This window comes from Octodon degus, unplaced genomic scaffold (assembly GCF_000260255.1).
Source record: "Octodon degus isolate 3935 unplaced genomic scaffold, OctDeg1.0 scaffold00028, whole genome shotgun sequence".
Lineage (NCBI taxonomy): Eukaryota > Metazoa > Chordata > Mammalia > Rodentia > Octodontidae > Octodon > Octodon degus.
In genome coordinates, this window is record NW_004524604.1 from 20582896 (window position 1) to 20588730 (window position 5835).

The following is a 5835-nucleotide window of genomic DNA, read 5'->3' on the forward strand; positions in this document are numbered from 1 at the left end:
TTCTTCTTCTTCTTCTTCTTCTTCTTCTTCTTCTTCTTCTTCTTCTTCTTCTTCCTTCTTCCTTCTTCCTTCTTCCTTCTTCCTTCTTCCTTCTTCCTTCTTCATCGCCTTCTCCTCTTTCTCCTCCTTCTCCTTCTTCATTTTTGGTCAAGGCCTCCTTTGAGAAGAAATCAAGAAATCTTGGTGGTGGTGATTGGGGAGCAGCCTCAGATTGTCCTCTGGTCTCTCCCTGACAGGTCCATGTCTAGGTGCAGGGCCAGGGCTGTCTCTGGAACCCTTTGGTGCAGCACCACTGAGAATGTGTGACAACTGTGCTCTGTGTCTGCAGGGAGCTCCATGGAGAAGGGAAGCAGAGCAGAGAGGAGGACCATGGCAGGCTGCACAGGGTGGCTATGGACACTCACCGTGTATGTTTTGTGCTGCTCAGTGAGTGCTGGAGAGGGATGCTCAGGTGCCAGCAGATCTATGTCGGGGCCAAATGTGACCTGAGAAGTGCAGTTTAGTGCTCTTACTCAAGTGCTAATGCTAGTCTGATTTCTTTTGGGAGTCAGTGGTAGGGATGCAGCATCAGTGTGGCAGGGGGTGGCACTGGGTGGGTTCACACACAGCAGCCTCTGCTGGGAGCAAGAGGAAAGCACTGGGCCTCAGGAAGGCTCAAAGGCAGCCTCAACATTTCCTAAGATCAATATCCTTCCTTCCTTCCTTCCTTCCTTCCTTCCTTCCTTCCTTCCTTCTTTTCTTTTCTTTTCTTTTCTTTTCTTTTCTTTTTTTTTTTTAAAGAGTCTCACTATGCAGTTTTGGCTGGCCTTGAGCTCACTTTGTAGCTCAGGCTGCTCTCAAACTCACAACAATACACCTGCCTCAGCCTCTTGGAGTGCTGGGATTACAGGCATGCACCACCATGCCTGGCCTAATTTTTTTACTGTTACCAAACTGAGAGGAGCTGATCCCAGAAAGCATATTATTTATATTTTTTCAGTATAAGATTTTTGATTGTATGGCACAGAAAGAGATCTCATCTAATACAGCCAATTTGCGGAGAAATTTCAATTCTGGATTATAGGCATCAAATGTTTTCTTTCCTCCACTATACCTGTGGTTCTCAAACTTTAATGTGTGCATTATCTGCCAGAAGTCCTGCAGGCACTGGTTCAGTAGTGTAGACTTCAGCTGAGATGAAGCCAATGCTGCTGTTCTGCAGACCTCCAAATCCTCCTGGCCCAACCATCACTCTGAAAACACAGCCATTCTTTGCTCACTTCAGTAACTTTCTTACACATGAAGGTTTTACTCTTTCTAGAAGTCAAAGCTTATTTCTGTTCATTATTGAAAAAACCTCAGCCTTAAACTTCTCGAACAACTCCTTGTCACCAATGTAGGTTAGAGCTGTGCCCCCAGCTCTTCAACGGAGAAGTGTGAGTGCATCTGCTCAGGGCCTCAGAGACAGGAGAGAGATGGGAGGTGAAGGTTCCTCATTGTTTCCTTCCTGTCAGCCATGGGAAGGATCATGGGCTCCAATCTGCTTCAGAGAGGCTCCTTTGCTTGGGCCCTTTGCTGGTTGTCTCTCTGATGGTGAAAGGTGGGGTTGTGAGCCTGTGCTCACCTTAGGAACTTGCCACACTGGCAGCCATTGCTTGTCCTTGGCCCCTGGACGTTCACCCTGATTAGCTCCCTGCCAGGCTGAGTGTCTCTCACATGGCCCTGAAACCAGCTATCTTATTCCTTATTCAAGAAGAAACATCAGTGTTTCTTCTTGAGCTGGGTCCTGCCTGTGAGGTTGGGTTAGGGATGGCCATTCCTACTTGTCCCATCGGTGCAAAGACCCTTCAAACAAAGCAAAGCAATCCCCCAAATTAAAAAAACCCTTCCAAGTACAGTGTTCGAGTATTTTTCTTGAGCTAGAAAGCATTCCACTGCAGTTTTCCAGCACTAGGTGGAGAGAGGAGGAGGCCATGGATGAGAATCTCAGCCTGTACCATGCCCTGTTCTATGCTTGGAATCTACTCTTTTCTCTCTTGCAGGATAATCCCTGAACTTCAGTCAAGACATCTGGTGCAATGGTTGTTTTTCTTTGTGATATTTTTCTTTCAAGGTGAACTGGTCAGTCAGATCTCAAGGAAAGGTCTTACCACAGGGTCTTTGCAGTGCTGTTCTTGTACTTTTTTGCTTTCTCTTTGGCTTGTAGTACTCATGGTGGGGTGGATGTTTGGAAGCAAATTTCTCTTTAGTTCAAGTAGTTGCATACTACAAGGTAACAATACTCTCCAACCATGAACAGGACCTTGGCGGCTGGGCACAGCAGCTAATGGAAGTAGGAGTTTTTGACACTCTGTTGTGTTTTGGGCCGTCAGTTGCTCTGTTTCTACGGGAACTGGTACCATGGTTATCACCTTGGTCTCTCAACTGGAAACTCTCAAATATTTATCTGGAGAGACCACAAATCTGGGCCATTAAACAGCTGACAGATCTTTGTATTTGTGAAAGCTCATAATTAATATTTTATGGAGAAAGGATTAATAAAACATCATGCAATTAGCTGCTTCCCTTCAGCAATCACATCTCATTAAGAGTAGAAGGGTAGTAGGCGGCAGCCAACAGGGCTCCTCGGCAAGCAACAAGCTGGGCTCTGACTCACAGGGCATGCTTCTGGCTTAGGAGAGTGACAGATCCCATTCTGCCTTATTTGATGAAGAATTTTCCCATAAGTGGTGTGATAAATGGAGTCTGCTCTCAGTGGGTGACTTGATCTGTCTCCCTCGTACTTTCTGTTAATTTATTCTTTGTGGCTGTCCTCTATAGCCTGCTGCACAGTGGTTAGAATTTCTACCACCAAAGTCTTCCATTTTCCCTCAAAATTGGTCAGAGTACCTGCCCTGCTCTGTTTAGACTTCTAGCCCATGAAGACACACTGAGTACATTCCATCCTCTGTGGCCTCTTCCCAGGCACCCCTCCCTTCCCTTCCCCGCTGTACAAAAGGACCCTATTTCCATTCACTCTTCATGAAGAACCAAATGGAAAAGGCAGAGATGAAGGGCATTAAAATGGTTTCAACATTTCCTCCATTGAGCTAATGAAAATCACACAAACCCCTTCTTTCTCATCTGAGCCTCTGTGTGTATCCTCCTGGCATGTTTTCTTTCTCTGAAGTACACTGGGAGGGAGGTAGAGAAAAGTGTGTTTGCATTTGAATCTGGGTGCAACAAAGCTAGCAAGTGCCTGTGGGCAGATGGCACCATCTTTCCCAGCCTCAGGTTCTTCTCATGTGAGTGGGATCACAGAATCTGTGACATGGTGTGCCACAGGAAACACACTTCAGGGAAAGGAAGCTGTGCCCATTACAATTAGGCACTGCTGTGTGGCACAAGAGGTGCTGGGCAGACTGTCCAACTCTGCTGGCCCCTAGAGGATGGCCCTTCCCATGTGTGTAGGGCACCAGCAGTTTTCTACCTGGGGTGATTTCATCTTTTTGGTGTTTCTGCTTTTGTCTGGTATTATCTCTGTGTCTAGTCCTTGTGTCCGCCTGTGTGTTGGTCGAGGTCCAGCATATTGACATGGTTCTATGGTCTCCAGAGGCAGAGCTAACAGCACCTTTTGATTTCCTTCAGCCTGCATTAGCTCACACCCACCTGAGAAGGCTGTGATCACAAAGTCCAACCAGCTATGTAGGGTAAAAGAACACTGGAATAGGATATCACACCTGGCAGCCAAGCCACTTTCTCTAAGCCCTTTAGGGCTGGAGAGAAAAAACAGTCCCTTAGCAACAGTATCTTTAGAGCCACAGTGGCAGAGGAAGGGATACTCTCATGTTTTGTTAGATCTACCCATTCAGGTCTTCTGGACCACATTGGTCCTGATATCCTGAAATAAGCAGATAGAAGGAGAATTGTGTCTATGATTGCTTCCATGCCCCAGCCCACCTCCTCTCTATGGGCCACAGGGAGAGAGAGAATCCTGCAAGGGGAGCAGACACCAGAGAGAAATGAGGAAGGTTGATAAAATTTGGGGCAGATTGTAGTGGTGGTCTGACAAGGTGGAGAGTCTGGGTTACATGCCCTCCCATCCCAGGCTAGTACTGTAGAAAGCTTCTGACAGTTTTAATTAAAGACATGATGCAATTAGATACGTTGGTTAGTAAGGTCACTGTAGGGAACCCTGTTAGTGTTTTGTCCAAATAGTTTCTTCATGCTTGCATCCTATTTCCAGCTGCTGTGAACATTTGCTGCTAATAGCTCAAGCTGTCTTTCTTTCTGAACTGTCCTTGGCCAAATTGTTGCTGGTTGTTCCTGCCTTGAAAATGATGTCTCTTCTCTTCCTTCTTGGCCACAAGTCAACAGCTACTGGACACAGGGAAGCATTCTACTTTGTCCCTACGTGGGACCAACTCATGTTCAATTATGTTTTTAAACTTACTTGCGGGATCGAGCTTGGTCCAGGTCCTTGCTTAATTCATTCCTCTGCCTCATTTTTCATTTCTTCATCTCCCAATAAGCTACTTGGACAAGAACCCCCATCTTAGGCTCTGCTTCAGGGAAACGTGACCAGAGACAGTCGTTTTGCACAGAACTGTGAGGACCCAGTGCTCAGAAGATAGGTTGGAATCTCTTCCATGGCTCTAGCATCAGTGGACAAAGTTGTGATCTGGGGAGGAGGTGGTGAGAAAGAAAGGAAGAAAAGGTCAGAGCTATTGAGATAGAAGCCCTGTGGGATCCCATACTGGATGGGCAAGAGGGTGCAGGAGGAAAAAGATGTGCCTGATAACTCAAGACAAAGGAGAGCACAGGCAGAGAGACCACTGGTTAGTAGGAGGGAAACGTTGGGCTGCTCTGTCCCAGCCTGCTCCACCCAGCCTCGCAGTCTGTTCTCCACATCTACTTCATCTCTGCAGACAGATGTTGATCTCTATTCAGGAACTGTGCTGTATTCTTTCCTGTGGGAGCTCCAGCTATGTTTTTCATGTATAAAAGGAATTTAAAAAGTATGTGTTGATTAATTACTATGATGGCTCGAAAGCTCCTGAGAGCACTGGTGAGTCATAACAGGTCCTGCCTGGCTGGGCAGAGGGCTCACAATTCATCATGTCATTACTTACAGACCTTCATTACTTACAGACCTTGATTTCTGAATCATTCACTTTTTTCTTAGCAACTTTATTGAAAAGCAATTTATGTAAATAAATCACATTTGCTTAAGGCATGTGATTTGATGAGTTTTGTCAGTTATTACGTCTGCAAAATTACCAAAAGCAAGACCAAAACCATTTTCATCACCTTCTTAGAACCTCTTTGCATTCCATCCCCTTTTACCTCTGGGTCCACACAACCACTCATCTGTTTTGGGCACTGTAAATCATTTGTATTACATGAAATGAATATAGGTTACATTTTTGAATAGTGAAATTATATAGTGTACATTCTTTAGATTCTTTTGCTCAGTATAATGATTTTGAGATTCACGTGTGTTAAGTATGTGAGTAGTTCATTACTTTTGAATTACAATTTTTATTTTGAAATAACAACAACTGTGCCCAATTCCCCCAATGGTAATATTTTCCAAAAGCACAGTATGTTATTAAAACCAAGATACAATGTTGTTCCCTTAGAGTGAAACCCTGAAAGAGAACAATGGAATCTAAAGGGTACAATAGACACTGGTAAAAGGGGATGAACTTATTTAAAAGGAAAGAGTTACTGAGTTGGGGAGGAGGACAGGAGAGGGAGTGGGGGAAAGAGATTTATCTATGTATGTAAGCAGGATGGTTTGGACAACTGTACTGTGCATTTCTGCTGGTCTGTGGAAAGAAGTAGTTAATGCTTTAATTTGTTTCATTTCCTTTT